The sequence below is a fragment of the Marmota marmota genome, unplaced genomic scaffold, assembly GCF_001458135.2.
Source record: "Marmota marmota marmota unplaced genomic scaffold, marMar, whole genome shotgun sequence".
NCBI lineage: Eukaryota > Metazoa > Chordata > Mammalia > Rodentia > Sciuridae > Marmota > Marmota marmota.
In genome coordinates this window covers 707,148-727,527 of record NW_026002626.1, presented here as the reverse complement: position 1 = coordinate 727,527, position 20,380 = coordinate 707,148, and the positions used below count along the sequence as shown (strand labels likewise).

Here is a 20,380-nt window from a genome sequence, read left to right as displayed (position 1 = left end):
TTGAGCATCAAAAAAGGCGCTAAAAAATTGAATTGACAACTCCCAAAATGGAAAAAAAAAATATTTGAACATCATAGACTATAACTCAGAAATGACTGTTACCCCAAATATAGAAAGAACTGTTACAACAACAAAGAAAATCCAATAAAAAAGTGTCCAAAGATTTGAATATGCACTTCTCTAAAGATCATTGTTTGCAAAACAGCTGTCATTTATCATTTATCATTAAGGAATTGCAAATCAAAGTCATAACAAGAGACCAATTTATGGCTAGAAGTATTGCTACAATCAAGACATGAACAATAGCATATTTTCTCAGGGATAAGGACACACAATGACCTGGGGAAGGAAATGTAAAGGATGTGGCTGCGTTTAGCACAATCTGGCAACTCCTTCCATGTTAGACACAGAGTTACTAAATGACCCAGCAATCCAACTCCTAGGTGTACACCCAAGAGAAACTAAGGTATATGTGCACACAAGAGTTTGTATATGAGTGTTTACAGCAGCATTATTCAAATAGCCAAAAAGTACAAGTGACTCAGACAACTAACAAAAAAGATTAATAAATATGGCATATCCATCTAATGGAATGTTGTTCTGTAATAGAAAGGAATGGAGTACTGATAACATGCTATGACACAAGTGAACCTTGAAAATATTAGGCCAACTCAAAGAAGCCAGTCACAAAAAGGCAGGGCCTCACTAAGTTGCTTAAGGCCCTGATTTTATCCTTGAAGAAGGAAGGATCACTTGGCACTTTGTCCCATGTGTAGACAGCCACACACCTCTCGAGGAACAGTTAGAGAGACAGGGTTACTGAAAAGTTCCTAGATGTGATTTTCTTTATCTCTTAGAACTTGTTCTGCATGTATTTTAGAGTGTTCAAATAACTTTTTTTTTTATTTATTAAGGCCATTTACTTTTTCTTTCCATACCTTAACTTCTTTCAAAAGCTGTTTCTGACATTCCTGAAGTTGGGAATTTTCATTCCAAGCCTCTTTTATAGCTACCATAACTTCTTCTTCATTCATTTGAAATATTCTCAAGGCTTTTTTTAGCTTCAGATATTTGGGATTTTGATTCATCTTCTAGGAACTTAATCCTTTTTGATATATCCACCTTCAATTCATCCTGTTGACAATGTTTAGTTTTCTCTTATTTTAGCTCTTTTTCTAGAAAGAGTATTTCATCTTCAAGTTTAGATATGGACCTATCCAGGTTTTCATATATTGCCTCCAAATTTTCTGCTTCTATTGACTTCTTCAACAAAATGCCATCTTTTAGCAATGACTCTAAGCCTTCTACTGTTTTTGAACAAGGCTGTTTCAAGTAGTTCACATTTTTCTCCAAGTTGTCCAGAAAGTTTTAGAGCAAGTTTTTTTCTCTTCTCATGTAATGCCTGCTTCTCACAGACTGATAACTTCTCCACAAAAACAAGAGAACAACAAAAAATCCAATAGCTATACATATCACCAATTCCCATGAACAGCCATAAGGACTAGGGTGTGTTTCCATGTCTTCAGACAATGCAAACCACAACCCTGCTTACTTCTTCCAGTACCACCTGCAACTATGGCTGAGGGGCAGCCGTTGCCCCTCCATCATGCGAAGGCTGCTTTGACTAGTCCCTCCACAACCACACCATGCCCAGCCACACCAAAACAGGCTGTGGACACTCAGGCCTTTGGTCAGAAACAAACATGCACTAGGCAACGGAGCAGACCATTGTGAACCATCAGTGGAGAGGGGATCTGTGGGCATGCCTATGAGGAGCCCTGGTCATGGGCTCCCAGGGGCCTAGCACACTCATGCTCCCTGTCAGAGAAATCTTGGCCCCTTCACTATGCTGTGCATCCCGAAGCATCACAGGTTCAAGATTGTCCCAATCAAGCCAGAGAGGAGTCATCTCCAGGTCACTCACCCATTAGTTTGGTTTAGGACAGGCCAAGGCAGAACTCTATACAGTCATAATGTCACCCAGTTTGATGTCAGTAAAATTCTAAATCTCTGTAAAAATTTTTAAAAGGTAGTAAATCATATATTTATGTTTGTACCACATGCCCTTTTGTTTTAATGACTCATTCCTTTCCATCCTGCCCTGTCTCCTATTTTTTCCTTCCTTTCTTTCTTCCTTCCACCTTCCTTCCTTCCTTCCTTCCTTAATTCCTTCCTTCCTTCTTTCCTTCCTTTCTCCCTTCATTCCTTCCTTCTTTCTCCCTTTCCTTTTCTTACAGTGTTGGTGGTTAAACTTCAAGACCTCGTACATGCTAGGCAAGCTCTCTAGCAGTAAGCTCCATCTACAGCCCTGTTGAGACTTTCTATACAAGCCATGTGAATTCTTGCCATAGAAAAAATCTCACATTAGATTATTTTAAGAGTAATTTTAGAAGAGTTGCAAACATTGGCACAAGTAGTTTGAATAAGTTATTTTTAAGAAGTACAGCATATCTAATGTTTCTAAAGAAGGAGCTTAAAACTTGAGTTGGTTTTCATGTCAGTTTTTAAAGATTACTATTTATTTAAGAGTCTTCAAAATCATTTTTCAGATGTTCTTATCACTTCTCATAGGATGTAAACACTTCTAAGCAAGCTGGTCATTATAAATATATAGCAATGAGAAGGATAAGATAAGTGAGATCCTGCCTCAAACAAAACCAAATAAAATGTTGCATGGGATTCTCACACAGACAGGGGACACCAGTGTATTCAACAGGAAGCAGTGTTTATTTGTGTCCATCCAGGCTCAGTGGATTCTTATCCAAAGGCTGATAATTTAGTGTAGGGAGTGATCCCTTATATAGTCCGGTTAGTTTCCTTTTACATACTAATTTTGTCTTCATATGAGGTAATACATATTCTTGTTTGGGCATTCTATTTCTATACTACAAAGTAGCAAGAATGTTCAAAACTGATTTCCCAAGGGCTCACAATGATACAGATGGCATCATGTTCTCTTTCCTTTTTTCTGAGAAATCTCTACCACAAAATGATAAAGCATCCCTGGCTTCTATTCCCAGTACCAAACCAAACAAATGGTAGATGCACTTCATTTAGGGCAGAAAATTTAGCATTATAATGAGATAGAGTGAGTAAAGTTTGCCCTAGGTTCCTTAGAAGAGGAGCTCTGTATCTTTGACTAGTTTAAGTTGGTTCTGCTAGGACTTTTCTAAAGAGCAGTTCTAAACAAAGAAACAACTTCAAATGATGATAGCAGTGAACTTCAGGTAATGTTAGCAGTGAGCAGCTCTCTACCTGCAATCACAAGCATTCCTAAGTTCCTGTCTGGCATCTCACCACTTTGAAGACTGTTTCCTGGTGGGGAGAAAATTCTGAAGGGGGGCAGAACTTGACATCTGGATCTCTTGAGGAAACCCCTTCCTCTTAGGCTGTACTAACCAACTCCCTGGTAGAAACTATACTATCTGAGATGCAGAGAGTTTGAATGGTCTCCAAAGATAGGGCTTTGAGCCCTGATTCCAGGCCTTGACTTCACTCCACATCCCTGGGTTGTGGTTGTTTTCTGGGATAACTCAAGGCCCTGATTTTGGAGGATTTTATTTACATCAGACATCTATGCCTTCCAGTTCACTGAGGGCTTCAATTATAGTACCTGGAATTGGGGAGGTTCTCCAGGCAGGGGATTCAGTCTTTCTAGCAGTCTATCTTGACCTTGACAAGGTCAAGGCCTTGGAGCTACCCAGTAGACTCCCTTTGGGCTGTTACCTTTGGGGTTGGGACTTAGCTGTTGTTGCCAGACAGCTGTTTCACCCTTGTGTCCAGGATCTTCCTCCCTGAGGTAGTAGTTACTCTTTGATGGAGGCTGAAGGCTATCTAGGTGCCAGCCACCCACCTTTCTCACTTGCTTTGCCCAGTGGTATCAGAATAAGCTTTCTCTCTTACAGCCCATTTTCCCAAGGCCTAGGTGACCCATGAGGTTTTAAAGGCTAGTTGTGTGGTAGTGGGTGGAGCCACTCTGCATTCTGCAAGGGACACCCTTGTTCTGAGGGGTTGCAGTGATAGGAATCTCCTGCACATTTTCTTTTAAACTATCTTGACAGTGGGATTGTGATGGATGCAGTCAGGAATTCCTTTAAATCAGCTGTCATTTGTGGCTAGAGATGGACCCAGAAGCCTGTAGTCCTGGGCTAGAGAGGAGGAAGAATTTCTGGGTACATTGTACAGGAGAGAAATTGCTGGTTAGGGGTATAAAGAAGGTGGGAAAGGTTGAAAACGCCTCTTAAGACCTTCCTGGGACACTTGGTGAGAGGTGCCAAGAGGACAGGTAGGGCTCCTGACCCACCAGCTCATGAGCCATCCCTGCTCAATAGCCATAGATTCAAAGCCACATCTTCATGCAGTGCTGACTGCCAAGTGGTGCCTGAAGTTCAGAAGGCCAGAGAAGTTCAGGTCTTGGTGGGATTACTTCAGGATCCAGCAGTGATGACAGGCTTGCTGGCCATTCACTGGTATGAATCAAGAGGTGGTAGCTAAGTTCTCCAGGCCATGAGTGTGGCTTAGTGCAGAGATACAACCTGATACAAAGAGCTTCTTCATGTTCTGGGATTTCAGACCTGTTCTGAGTATCACAGTTAGATTGTGGCATGAGCAGAATCATATGTAATAGAAGAGAATCTGTCACCGAGAGAGGACACATGAGTTGCCCAAGTCACACATCTCAGGAGTGGCTCAACCCAGGTTAAATTTAGGCATTGTCTCTTGACTCAGTCCCTCACACACTCAGCTCAGGGAGCTGCTTTCAGTGATGGGTCAGCAGCTCTAGAAGATGGTCCTGGTGACCACAGTGTGCTGTCCCAGTGGCAGGTTTTTGCACTCACTGTGCTCTGCCATCCTCAAAAGGACCTTGGATAAAGGTGATCTGCATGGTGTAGGAGAGAAAATAGAAGCCTGAAGGTGTGCTGGGATTTGGCAATGAGCACACAATTAGTAAGCAGCAAATAGGGACTAGACCAGGCATCTACAAGCTCTTTGTTCATTGGCCTGACCTCATGACTTCTTATTGATGAGGCAGCTCATGGAAATCAGGACTAGACCTGCCTGTGTGAGAGGAAGATGGAGGTGGAAGGCAGACTCTTACCCACTTCCTGTGTAGCAGCTGTGAGGTTGGCTTTGACTGTCCTGGGGACAGATGGGGAATCTAGTAAATGTTTTTCTTTCCCCTTTGATATTACCATAATGGGACATTGCTTAAAATTAATTTTTAGTAGATGTTTAAAATATTTATTTATTGGTGCTGGGTTCAGATCCAAGGACTTTGTACATGCTATGTGCAGACTCAACACTGAGCTACTTCCCTAGCTCCTGATCTGATTTAGGAAAAAGTTTTCCTCTTTCCAGAGGTTAGCCAAGATGAATTTAATGAATATAGTCAATTTCTAAGACTTATGGGAAAAGTATTTGTCAAAAAGTAAGGTAAGTTTCCTCCATCACTGCCAATTTCTGTCTTTAGAAGGCTTGTGTTGATGTACATCACAGAAGTGTGAGTGTAGAGGAAGCCCTCTTGAGTGCTGTTAATGTGCCAGAAGGAGTTTCTCTTCCTAATGTCTTCAGGGAACACCCAGTTGCTGTGTAGTGGCAGTACATCTAATCTAGGGCTTTGCTTGTCTACAGGCTTAATGGTGACTTTTAAGCCTGTCCAACTTTTTGCACACCAACACTGGTGTCACATACAATGGAAGTGAGTAATAAGTAAATGAAGTGGAAGAAGCCAAGGACATACTCAGACCAAGCCTTTGGGCAATCTGCTGGATGGTGTGGGCATGAGAGGAGCAGTAGAGGATCCTAGGTGTTTAGCATGGCCTCTGTGCTGAGCACTTATGAAGCACTCATGTTTGTGGAGCTGCAGCACCTTGATCCTAAGATGGAGGAGCAGACCTCACCCATGTGAGTCCCAATAGGCTGTCATCCAGGCCTTAGACAGGTGACTGCCCCTCCTAAGCAGCCCCCTGGACAGGTAACTGATACAAGGTTCACAGCCCTTTCCCAACACCGAGAGCCCCAAGTGCTCCGTTTATGTGGGTGTCCTTTTTCATACTTGCCCTGATAGAAATTAAAACTGAGAAATTTAAACAATACTGTTTTCATTTATGACTTCATTTGAAGGCAATATAAACCTGTTAATAGTAACATAAGCAATATCCTTTATATTAATTAACTCATTTATTTTAATTAGGTATATATGATAGAAGAATGCATTTTGATTCCTTCTATACAATTGTAGCACAGCTTTTCATTTCTCTGGTTGTACCCAATGTAGCATTGCACCATATGTGCAGTCATACCTGTACCTAGTTAATTATGTCCATCTCATTCCCATGTTCCCTTCCCATCCTCCCTCAACTTTGAGTCATTTTCCCTTCTTTGTGTCTTCTTCCCCCCCCATTATGGATCATCATTCACTATCAGAGAGAACACTCAGTCTTTGGTTTTTCTGGAATTGGTTTACATTGCTTAGCGTAATATTCTCCGGCTCCATCCATTTACCTACAAAAGCCATAATTTTATTCTCTTTTAATGCTGAGTAATATTCCATTGTGTGTGTGTGTGTGTGTGTGTGTGTGTGTGTATATATATATATATATATATCACAGTTTCATTATCTATTCATCTATTGAAGTGCATCTAGGATGCTTCCACAGTTTAGCTATTGTAAATTGAACTGCTATAAATATTGTCTGCATTACTAAGCCATAGTCCCAGCCCATATTAACCATTTTTATGTGCACACAGAATTCAGAAGTGCTCAGTAATTCACTATAACCACCATCTGTTGCTAGACTTCATCTTTATAACAGAAACTCTGTACTGATGAAATAATGCCATCCCACTGCCCCTCATCCAGTCCCCTGCCTTCTGTTTCTGTGGGTTTGATGACTCTAGATACATCATCTATAGAATTATGTACTAAATGTCCTTTTGTGATTGTGTGACTACACTTAACATAATGTGGGGAGAATTATATTCCATTGTGTGGATGGACAACATGTTTATCCATTCCTCCATCAATGGATGCTTGCATTGGTTCCAGGGGATTAGCCCCCCAGGTGTAGATTGGGCTATGCTGTCTTTAAATCTAGATTCTCGCCCAATGCTAAAACTAAATATTCAAGCACATGAATTTAATGGGCTACTGGATACAGGTGCAGACCTTAGCATCGTATCTCGTCAAGAATGGCCAAAACATTGGCCATTACAACAAGCTTTGAGGCATAGGAGTGGTGACTAATCCCCATAGAAGTGCAATGGTATTAGATTGGAAGGATCCTGAAGGATGTGAAGGAACTATACAGCCATATATATTGGATCATCTTCCTATAAATTTATGGGGACAAGATGTCGTAGATCAATTAGGTTTGACATTAACAAATAACATCAACCCAAATGCGCCCACTATTAGGACTAGACAATGTTTTAGGAAAGGAAAAAGATTAGGAGAACAAGAACAAGGTATAGCAGCACCAATTCAAATAGATCAAGGAATAGATAGACATGAATTGTGTTTTCAGAAGAGGTCACTGAGACAATAAAAATTACTTGGAAATCAGAAAGACCAGTATAGGTTCCTCAGTGGCCCCTGACTAAAGAAAAGATACAAGCAGCCCATGACTTGGTCAAACAACAATTAGCGGAGGGACATATACAACCTTCCGTATCTTCCTATAATACTCCCATTTTTTGTCATTAAAAAGAAATCTGGTAAATGGAGATTATTGCAAGATTTAAGAGCCATTAATAATGAGATGGTTATTATGGGACCTGCTCAATCGGGGATTCCTCAATTTTCTTCTTTGCCAAACACCTGGTACATTTTAGCTATAGATATTAAAGATTGTTTTTGTTTTTCAATTCCAATTCATCCTGAGGATAGTCCATGTTTTGCATTTACTATCCCTGCACTAAATCATGAAGGTCCTGATCAGAGATATGAATGGAAAATACTCACTCAAGGGATGGCTAACAGCCCAAGTATGTGTCAAATTTATGTTACCAAAGCAATCCAGCCACTTAGAAATCAAAATCCTGAACTACAAATATTTCACTATATGGATGATGTATTATTAGCACATAAAGATAAAAACACATTGCTAGAATGTTATGCTGCACTTACAAATTTATTAAAAAATTATAATCCAGAGATAGCAATAAAGTACTATTAAATGTTCCAATTAATTATTTAGGAGTTCTATTATCCTCAATCATGATCTGTCCACCAAAAATTCAAATACAAGTAGATCAACTCAAATCACTGAACGACTTTCAAAAGTTATTAAGAGACATAAATTGGATAAGGCCTTATCTAGGCATACCAACAGGAGTGTTGGGACCTTAATTTGATTTCCTAAAAGGTCCATCAGATCCAAATTCACCTTGAATGTTAACACCTGAAGCAAGAAAGGCATTAAAAATTATTGAAACATATATGGAAAATATGCATTTGGATAGAATTGATATAAGTTTGCCTTTATTATTTATTGTACTACCAACAAAAAATATTCCTACAGGAGTATTTTGGCAAGAAGGTCCATTATTATGGATACATTTATCTTATTCTCCTAACACTATTCTTACTAGGTATCCTGAGGCTTCAGGATGATTAATACTAAAAGGAATAAAAGCAGCAAAGGGAGTGTTTGGAATTTCTCCCAATAAAATTATTATTCCATATACTATGGATCAAATTGATGAGTTAGCTAATGAGTTAAAAACTTGGGCAATAATCATGTGCAAATCTAATGTTTCATTTGATAACCACTTACCATCTAATCCTTTATTGTCTTTTTGGTCTTGGCATCCTGTAGTTTTTCCAAAAATGACAAGAAAAACACCTATCATGAATGCTCCAAATATATTCACTGATGGGTCAAATAATGTTACAGCAGCAGTAGTTACCCTTGATCAAATATTTACATTTTGAGTACCCAAACAATCAGCTCAAAAGGTAGAGCTTAAGGCAGTATAACAAGCTTTTGTGATGTTTAAAGATTCTGTATTTAATTTATTTTCTGATAGTCAGTATATAGTTAATGCTATAGTATCCCTTGAAGATGCTGGTAGGATTTCTCCTTCCTCTACTGATTTCTCTTTGTTTTCCACTATATGGACTAATCTGGGACAGAAAAGATCCATTCTTTATAGGACATATCAAAGCTCATACAGGATTGCCTGGAGCCCTTAGTTTGGGCAATGATTTAGCAGATAAAACTACACATGATATACATATTTTCTCTATACTAGAAGAAGCTACAAATTTTCATAAAGGGTTCCATGTCAATGCTAATACTTTACAAAAGCATTTTAAAATAACTAATGAACAAGCTAGACAAATAATAAAACAATGTCAAAATTGTGTTACCGTTTTACCACAAATTAATCTTGGAGTCAATCCTAGAGGACTGATACCTAATCATATTTGGCAGATGGACGTCACACACTTGCCAGAATTTGGAAAATTAAAATATTTGCATGTTACAGTTGATACTTCTTCCAGATTTTTGATGGGCTCCCTTCATGCCGGAGAAAAAACTAAAGATATTATAGATCATTGCTTACAAAATTTTGCCACTGTGGGCATTCCAAAACAGTTAAAAACAGATAATGGTCCTGTTTATACTTCTACATCTTTTAAACAATTTTGCTCATCATTTGGCATTACTCACATAACAGGAATTCCATACAATCCACAGGGACAAGGCATAGTTGAAAGAGCTCATCAAACTATTAAAATGTACTTATTAAAGCAAAAAGAGGGATTTGGAAAGGGGTATATATCCCCCAAAGATAAAATTAAAATAACCCTTTTTACTCTAAACTTTTTAAATTTGGATTCATCAGGGCTTAGTGCTGCAGAAAGGCATATGTGTCCAAAAAATGTACATAAGCCTAAGGTACTTTGGAAGGATATTCTAAGAGGACAATGGAAAGGTCCTGACCCAGTGATTGTCTGGAGTTGGGGTTCTGTTTGTGTGTTTCCAAAGAGAGAACAGCAGCCGATTTGGATTCCAGAGAGACTACCCAAAGCAATTTCTACAGACCAAAAAGAAGATGATTTGACTCAAATCCATAACAGCTGATATCCAGAGCTCCAGGTTGGCTATTCTTACATCTGCAACAGTGATTAACCAAGATGCTTTTTTCAATATCTATTTTATTAGTGCCCTTTCCCACATCATGAAGTTCTATTTTATTTTTTGAGCTCATACAGACCTAGGTTAATGTTTTCTCTGATCATTTTTATTTTTTGACTACGGAGTTTTTAAACATTGCAACGGAGATTTCACCTGTGTAAAGCTACAAGGCCTTTACTATTGCCTTATGTGTTGTATGTTATGTGTGCACACTTGTGTTTTGTGTTGTATGTCTGTATGTGTGTATGTCCATATATCATATATGAGGAGCGCTCATAAAAAAATGGATAAAATTTTTTTTAATTCACGTGATTTAAATGGTTTAATTTAAATTGGGTAAACAGCTGTTGAGGATTGTTTTAATATGTGAACAAAAAATCAGGTTAACAGATCTGTTTGTTTACTTTCACCTTTCCTTTTCATTATATTTAATAATTCTGTTCAGGATAATATCAACTGTTCAGGAAATTTTTTTCTTAGTACCTGTTGGAATGTTACATATTTTTTTTAGCCATCATTGCCAGAATTCCTATCTTCATCCCAGTGCCGGTGAAGACAAAGATAAAACCAAACTACAGCTTCTTCGATAGTTATCACAACAAACTGTATAAACTGATGCATCAATGAATAATAACTCAACAAATAATGCTCAATCAAGGAGTTGATTTACTTTGGGAGGAAATGGACATATTGATGGATTCCTCTGCTTTGAACTGCTTGTATAACTTGCCTGGACTATGTATCACTTGTATGCATTGTGAACTATCTGTTGATGCAGCGAATTGTGGTAGTGTTGGTGTATCTTTGCAGATGGTGTCATTGGTGGTACAATTTTTCCAAAAGGAGCCATCAATTGGCTTGGTGTCATGGCATTTTGTATCCTCCTCCCTTCTGCTAGTGATGATCTAAAATTTGGGGGCCAACAGAGGTGAGGCAAAGAACCTCACCCCCCCAGTGGCACCAAGGCCAAATTTGGGGGCCAACAGAAGTGAAGCAAAGAACCTCACCCCCCACTGGTGCAAAGTCCTATCCACAAGTATGGCTGTATGCTGGACTGGTAGTCAGTGATGGGTAGGATCCAATTGCAGTGGTACCAACCTAAGACAGGAGGCTGACGCCTTGAGGTCAGCTCATCCTATGATGTGTAAGGACCATATGTAGTATTGGACAGCCTAAGAGGCACAGTCCCTAAGCCACATTGCTTGTTGTTTAATTAAACAAAAGGGGGGAGATGTTGAGGGCCACAGCCAAGTTGGGATGACGCATGGCATTTTTGCCAGAAGTAGTGGTTGAGAGGTGACGCTAGCGAGCCATTAAGATGATGACTTTTGAGTTCTGGCAGAGTTCCCATTGAGTTCTGCTTGAGCTCTCACGGGATTTCCTGAGAGTTCTCATTGGTTGGGGAAGTACTGGAGGAGGGATATTTCCAGTTGCTGGTTGCTGGAGGAGGCGCATGGCATTTGGGGGAGTTCCCGGGAGCATGTGTGGAGTGTGCTGGTGGAGTTCAGAAATAAAGTTTATTCCTGCTTCAGTAGCTCGTGATTTGTGCCCAGCCAGACTGTGGCAGGCTGTTACATTACACACCAGCTTATCTCAGGTGATACATGTGTGTTCAACTCTGAGTCGAATTCAAATAGGCAAATAGGCTATCTAAATACCAAATAAGTCAGAGAGTTTACCTTTATATGAGGTGACACACCACATGGACATAAGAGCTCTCTAGAGCCAGGAGTTGTTTCAAGTGGTAAAATAAGATTGCAGACCTAGGAACAGCTGAATATGTGCCATATTCTGAAGCCTCAGGACAGTTTATCACTATGTCCATAAGCCAAGAAGGCCCTTCTCTCCAGCACAAGGACATGGGAAATATGAGTCCCTTTGTGATGGAGGAAGAATGTGCCATCCTCCTACCCCTTAATGGCTGGGGAATTCGCTGAGCACTTGTATTTTTGATTAATTTTATTGCTGTGTAGAGCTGGAAATTCTGAAATCCAGGTCAATTCTTTGTGTCTCTGAGAGCAGGAATAGAATCTGGGTGCCTGTCACCACAACACTTGCCCATGTTTTTTTACTCAGGGTAGGGAAAAACCCTACAGACAAATGGGACACTAGGTAACAAAGGTACTACATGATCAAACCTGGGGCCATCACATGCAAATGTTCACTCACCTGTGTACACAATGTCATAGGATGAGAACACAGGAGGCTTTGTGGAGGCTGCCCCTCAAGGGGCACACTGGGACAAGCATGGCAGGGAAATTCACTTTCTGCCCCCTCCTCTTGTGCACACTGTCAGTGTTGTGTGTCTTCCTGCCCATGTATGCCAATACAAGTGCATGCTGGGAAATGACCTGGGAGAGTTGGGAATGGTTGGTGGGTAAGAACTCCAGCTGCTTGGTGAGGGCATGGTTGGCTGTGCATCCACAAACATGTGAATCAACTATTCTGTGCCAGTTTTATCAGCTTGAAAATGGAGTAGGGACAGGGCCTCCCCAGGGCATGATGAGGATGTGATGATATAGTTCATGCAAAACTCTTACAAAGGCACCTGCCTCATGTGTACTCAACAGGCATTATCTGTTGTGTTATATATTCCAGTAATAATAGTAAAATAATACAATTTCTGGGACAAAGGGGGAATATCCATTAGAAAAAATAAAATCTAGCACCATGAAGAGCCACTCCATGTTTTGCTTTCATAGGGAGCAGGAAGTGATTCAGGGTTAAATAAAATGGGAATGAGCCTGGGTGTTAATTAGAGCACGTCATTTGAGAGATTAAATTCAGAAAACAATAATCACCCGTAAGTACCTAGTACCATGCAAAAGAGATCAAACTGAGTCAGCTGCATCTCCACTTAAAACAAAATGATAGGGCACGAGAGTGATGAAGAGTACAGGAAACATGGTTTATCTCAGGAAAGTACTTACTCAACCCCTAACCAATGGCTAAGGGGGATCTCAGGGAACAGGGTGGCAGACACAGTTAAAGCTGCCAGGAACCTAGTGGTGAACTTGCACAACTATAACAGAAAGGAAACTGACCCCATTGTGGAGGGTGTTTCACCCAACCTCCCAGTGCAGCAGGGGTTGGGCCCTCTGTGGAAGATACAGAAACATAAGCTAAGTGCAGAGATTCTACTGCAGATGTGCCTGGTCTATTGAGAGGGTGAGAGTACATGGGAGGGATTTTGTGGAAGAGTGGACTCATCACTCACGGGAGGTAGCATCAGCATGAGAAGAGTGAAGATAAGTGCCCTGGGGACTGTGGGTGAAGTCCTTCATTAAAATGTGTACTTCAGGAAAGTGGATACCTGCATAGAGCTGGCCCTTTTCACCCACATTCAAGCAGTCATCTAAAGCAGGGCATTTTAGGACAACTTCCATAGATGTCATTCACCCCAAATCCAGCTGGTGATCTGCACTTCTTGTGGAGGCCCAGTGAACAGGAAACAATATATTTTCAGCATTGCCAGGCTGTGAGCTCTTCACCTGAATCCCCACTCTACTTCATGCAGCGTAGGGCAGGAGGAGGGAGTTGTCATGTTCCAGTGAATAACAGGAAAAGTGCAAAGGGTCAGAAATCTCAATGTGAGAGTAAATGAAGGCCTAGAGGTGGAAGGCCCAGATAATGAGGGTCTGAGAGTCCAAGGAGTAAAGAAAATGTGGACCATGTGATTCAATTACATCAAGAGGCTTTCTGACAGAGAAACTGAATATAAATGCTAGTAATGACCAAGATGAGAGGCAATCCTTTTGGAAACAGCAGCACATCAAGAAGTTGGTCAAAATAACATTGAGTGAAACAGGCTAGACTTGCTAGTGGGTGTGCAGGTAGTATCCTACACAGAGATCTCAAGTGCTGCAGTCAAATGTGCTAGCAAATGATATTTTTTGGTTGAACCATCCTTTACATAATTCACACAAAGGCATCTGCTATAGTTTAAAAGTCCTTGAAAGACCCATGTGCTTAAGACTTGGTCACCAGCCTGTCAGTGCTACTTGGAGATAGTGAAATCTATAGGAGCTGGAACCTGGTAGAAGGAAGTTAGATCACCAGGGACATGCCTCCAAAAGGAATATTGGGAGTCCAGTCCTATCTCTCTCTTTTGCTTCCTGGCTGCCATGATATGATCAGCCTCTTTGGCCATGGGCTCTTGCCATGATGTGCTGCCTTTTGTCAGGCCCAAAGCAGCAGAGACAACATACCAGGAAATGAAACTCTGAAACCATGAGCCATATTAAATCTTCACTCCTTTAAGCTCATTTTTCTCAGTTGTTTTTGACAGCAATGGAAATCTGACATCTATGAGAAGTGGGTGGAAGGAAGAATGGCCAAAGAAATGCAGGACGTAAGCAGAGGTGCTACTGCTGCAGAATAAGAGAGTGGCTGCAGTCTATCATGGAAGAGCCATCAACTAGGTGTGAAAATAAACATTAGCCTGCCCAAGACTTGCTCTATGTCCAGGGCTATGCTAGGACTTGAATGAGTATCCTATTTAATTAGACTTATAGCAATTAGAAATAAAGGGGTTCTTACCAAGGAAATTTACTATGGAAAATTCAAAAAGCACAATTGGAAAAATAGCACATCTGGATCAAATGAAGACACAAGAAAGGCAACAATTCTTAGGCCATGAGAAAGCACAGGTTCTCTACAGGGAAGAAGGGGTAGAACATCCTACCAGGCCTGGGCATTGTATATGCTGCTGCTTCATTGTGTCATGAAGAATGTATATGCCCCTCCATTCTTCACTATTCAGCTCCTCCTCTCCACTAAGGCTGACCATGATGGCCCATGATTGTCATAACCCAAACATAAGTGAATCTACTGTTTTCTTGGAGCTCATAGTGATCTGATGTACACCATATCAGACAGCATGGTGTTGTATAAGGCCAAAGACCTGGACACAACAGGACCTTGGCTAACATTCCAAGTCCTGTCACTTCCTCTCTATAGAACCTTGGGCAAATAACCTGATCTCTTGGGACCTCAGATGCTACTTTACCAAAAGAAACACAGTATCCCTGCATTACAGGTGGTAGAACAAGATCTGAAGAAGTGGGGTAACTTACACAAGGCCATACAACTGATGAGCTGAAGACTGGGAACAAGGTCTTTGGACATGAGCCAAGGCTCATGGAGCACATAGGAAGTCAGCATCAGGCCCCCAGTGCTTCTGTTCCAAGCTCCACCTTCACCTCCCTCAGTTGTGAACTTCAAATAATACACACAGGACCATGTGCAAAAAATGGAAGTCTAAATATCTCTGTATATAGTACATTTTTCAGAAAATTCACTTGTTGATAAAACCTGAAAATTTCCCAACTTGGCTTAATGCTTTAGTTGTGTATTTTAATCATAAACATATAAGCCATTTGTAAACAAATAACTCATTTTCCATATTACCAACCAAATCTAAATAAATTATAGTGCTACGAAGTGTTTGAATAATTAGTAATTAATACAATTTTTACATAGGTATTCAAGGTTGCTATTTAATTACAAGGTGAATCCTTCCAACAGTGGGTCTACCTTGATTAAAGATATGTAAAATTGTGCAAAAAACATAAATGTTCAGGACATATTAAATAACAGAACTAAGAATAAGTCCCTGCTATCAGTATGCAGTCAGGTATTGTTTTTAACCAAATTCGTATCAGGAGAACAAACTGAAAAAGATGTTAACAATCACAAGCAACCTTGAAGTGCAGAAAAATATAGTTAAGGCTCAAGACAAGAGAAGAGAAGATTTGGTGGGGTAGGGATCCTTCTTTTATTTTTTAATTTTTATTTTTTCTTGTATATGGACACAATCCTTTGATTTTATTCATTTTTTTTTATACAACCAAACCCAGTCTTTCACACAAGCCAGGCAAGTGCTTTATCACTGAGCCACAACCCCAGCCTGGGCCCTTCTATTTCTGAGAGCACTTTTGGCAACCAGAAGGCAAGAGTAAGGATAGGCTAGCAAGCATTGTTTCAATGAGACAGACGATTAATGAAAAAGAAGCCTCACAACAAACATGTCCACCTACAACTCTTTAAAAACTAAAGGCACACTGGAACCAGGATACAAAAATTTTGGTATTGCTGTTGTGATTTTTAAAAGTTCAATATTAAGTAAGATATATTAAACTTAGCTAAAAAGTTCATCAACATAAATATTCAGTAAGCATTCACCTATCACAACCTCGTGAAAGTGTCAAACCCCAACAAGGGGCTGCAATGCTTCTTTAGCACAAAGTACTTTACATTGATACATTATATCTTTCTACAGATCACTATCTCTCAGTGGTGTGGAAATTGCAAGGGGAGTAAGTGATCATTGATCCTGCCTTCTCAAAGCAAAATGGGAAGAGTGGAGGGCCAACCACTGAAATAGGCTAGCTCTGTCATTTCCTTTTGCCTTCTGGTTATCTTGTACAACATTTTATACCAAATACAGTCCCAGGATAACAAGCTATGAGGCCTCAGGTTATGCACCTCAAAATAGGTCAACACTCCTGGTGACAAGCAGAGTCTGATGCATCCTTTCACCCAGCATCAATTCTTAATGAGTTCAGACCCCCCAAGTCATCTTTATGTCTTTCTGTTCTGGTGAATCCCAGTGCCCCTCACATTTTCTGTCCCAAATTCCAGAAGTTCTTTTGCTCCCATCTCTTAAGAATCATGATCCTTCCCACACACACCAGCTTTCTGTCTTGAGACAGACCTGGGTCTGTAGATCCTTCCTAATCTTCCACCTACCCTAAGTACCAAGGGACTCACCAGGTGCAGCAGCAGCAGCAGCAGCAGCAGCAGCAGGAACATTCCCAGGTAGAGGTTGCAGCTTTTGTTGAAACTTCCTCTACTGGTGGTAGTGGTACCAGTCCCTGTTGATTGGGGCCCACATGCCAGAGCAGCTGCTGCCCCTGGAACACCACACCAGAGGTGTACCCTGGGGGTTCCCAGCACTCTTGCAAGTTCCCACATGCCCTCAGTTCTCACATGCCCTCAGTTCTCACATGCTCCTCAAAGGTAGCATACTGCCCCTTCTTCGCCTTTCTCCCCATGGCTGATGTTCCAGTTGATCTTCTTCCTGTACCTATGGACTGCAGGACTGCAGCACTAGTGCCCACAGCTACTGCCAACTAAAAAAGATGCCACATCCAAGCGAGCAAAGATTTTCTCCTTGTATTCTGCTGTGGATGTTTAGAGGATACTACAAGGCTCCTCTCCATGATCTGCCTGCACAGACCTTAAACCAAGAGGTAATTTTGTTGCTTGAGGATCCATGTTGCTCAAGAGCAAGACCTCATCCTTAGTCTGCATTAAACCCTGGATCCCAGGGAGCCCTCCTTGCTAACTTTATTCCCTGAGGCCTCTCAGTATAAGCAGATGAGTGAAATCATACCTGCTATATAAATGAGTGATTTAGAAAATTTATCACAGAGGTAATTCTAGCTACAGATCTTAAGTCTAGAGATCCTCATTCATAATTCTGAACAAAAAGTAAAAAAAAAATTATTAATATAATTAAGTCTGAGCCCTTGTAGTGGTGATGCCTATAATTCCATTGACTCTGGAGGCTGAGGAAGGAGAATTCTAAGTTGGAAGCCAGCCTCAGAAACTTAATGAGGCCCTAAACAATCAGTGAGACCCTGTCTCTAATAATAAAAATATAGCAGGGGATGGGGACATGCTTAAGTGTGCCTGGATTCAATCCCAGGAACAACAAAAAAGGTTTGAAAGCTAAAAACCCTGAGAAAATGACCCCCATGAATGATGAATAAGAAAAGCAAGAGAGATGCTTAAAAATTATAATGACTGGTCTTTCTAAGATTTAAAGGATGGTTCCTTCTTTTTAAAGTAGAACAACAGGCTGTTATTACAGAGGAGCAGTTGTTAAGTGAAAGGAAATTGTGGCTCTTAACAGAGCTGGTATTCTCATCTGCAAACATTTTCAGAAAATAGGGAAGAAAGAACACTTTCCAACTCATTCTACAAGGCAAATATTCTCTTATACAAAATATAGTGGAAACATGACAAGAAAACCACAGACCATTTATTGTCCCTCCTGAAGAAAAGCAAAAATTGTTAATAAAATACTGGTCATCTGAGCAGAGCAGCACTGACAAGGAGTATATAATATGATCATGTAGAATTTGCCCAAGAATCCCAGGTTGGTTTAATACCCCCAAACCAGTCAGGCACTGAGGATGACCCTCATCTAAACCACAGAGGACACCACAGACCTGCTTCATGCCTGTCACCATCCCTCAGAGCTGATAGAATGCCTGCTGCATGAAAAAAGGAGACAATACATTGGGGTAGAAGAAGTCCGAGTCCAAGGAGCAAACTGTGGAAACAGGAAAAAGAAACTTCAAAAAATTCCCTGAAAAACAACTCACAAAGAGGAGGCCTAGAGAACAACTACTCCCCAAGAAGCAAGCAGGCAGATTTTAAATGCAGTCTCTTCAATGATTTTAGCCCATTTGAATATTTATTTTGTCTTTTGGTAAATGCATTTTTCTAGGAATTTGTCCACTTTACAGGAATTGCCTTCTGTGGTGCTATAAAAGTTTTCATAAATATATTTTTCTAGGAATTTATCTACTTTATCTGAGAGTCCTGCTGTATGGATATAAAGTTTTTCATACTGTCCTCTTGTGGACTTTTAAAATGTCTGTGAGCCAGGCAATGAAGTGAGCCTTTTCATCCTCCTCTTGCCCTTCTCACTCACCCAGGATCAGTCATCAGGGATCCATTCCCTGCTTACTTTTTCCCTGGCAAAAACCTTTGGGCTTTGTAGACCTCCTCTATCAAGGGTTGTTTTCTATATGTTAATTTGTGTTATTTGTGTTTCCCAACCTGCCACCATGTCTGAGCTCCATTGTTGCTCTTTTTCTTACTTCTTGAGACAGGTGCTTCTCATCTGTGTTTGCTCCCTCTGTCCACCCTGTGTACTCAGGACAACCTGTATGTTTTCCCCTAACAGTGGTATTAGTTGCAGCCTGCAAATTTTGAGAGCCTTTCTTATAGTTCAGTTCAAAATAATATCTATATTCTATTAGCATTCTTTATATCACTATGTTATTTAGAAGTATATTGCTTCCAAATAGGTACAAGTACACAGGAGCATTTTCTAAAAATGTATGGTTCCTCATTGAATTACAAAGAACAAACTCTGAGTGATTGATGAAAATCTATGATGAAGAACATGATCAGTTTTGAAAATGTGCTTAAAAACAATGGTTTATATGCTCTGAAAGGGTGCATTATTCTCTAAGTGTACATTGGTTAAATCTGCTAAAATTTGTTCCATTATTTATTTATACCAATTTTTGTTCCACATGTATGTGTCCATGTGTGTGTGTGCATGTGTGTACTACTGCAGATGGAGCCCAGGACCCTATGCCTGCTAGAGAAGTGTTCTACAACTGAGCTACATCTCTAGACCTGCTTTTCTATGAGACAAAAACTTCTAGGGCTGGGGTTGTGGCTCAGCCTTAGAGCACTTTCCTAGCAACTACAAAAGTAAGGCACTGTGTTTGATCCTCAGCACCACATAAAAATAAAATAAAGGTTATTTTTCACCTACAACTAAAAACCAAATATTTAAAAAGAAAAATTCTATGTTTTACTTGTCTGTCTCTTTTTAAATTTTGTTCAATTCATATACATACACAAAAATGTTTGCAAAATATTTTCGCATTAGACCATATTCTTCAACATAAATCAAGCCTCAATGAATTTCAAATAAGTTAAATAATTCAGCTTTCAGAGAATTTTCTCTAGAACAAATGAGAAATAAAAAAAAATCAGGGCTGGGCTGTAGCTCAGTAGTAGAGTGCTTGCCTAGCATGTGTGAGGCACTGGCTTGGATTTTCAGCACCACATAAAAACAAACAAATAAAATAAAGGCATTCTGTCCATCTACACCTTTTTATTTTAAATTTTAAATAAGAAAAATCATCATACCCATAATAGGTATTTATAAAAATATACACATATACATACATGCACACCATGTAATTAGGTGTAACCAAATAATTAGAAAAAAATATTTTGAAGAACCAAGCCTTCTGTGATCATGTAGCATCTCTCCATAATATTTCTACTTAAAGTCTATTTTGAGTGATATTAAGCAGTCACACCATTGGTTTTAGGTTAGTATTTGTATGGCTTATTTTTCTGCATCATTTTCTTTTCAATTTTCTGTGTCCTTATGTTCTAGGTTGTTTCATATAAGA

The 20,380-nt window shown here is 40.0% G+C and overlaps 1 pseudogene; it reads right to left on the bottom strand.

Moving 5' to 3' along the window:
* Positions 1-830: 830 nt before the first annotated feature.
* Positions 831-17,120, bottom strand: LOC125614573 (annotated as a pseudogene).
* Between the last annotated feature and the right edge of the window lie 3,260 nt (positions 17,121-20,380).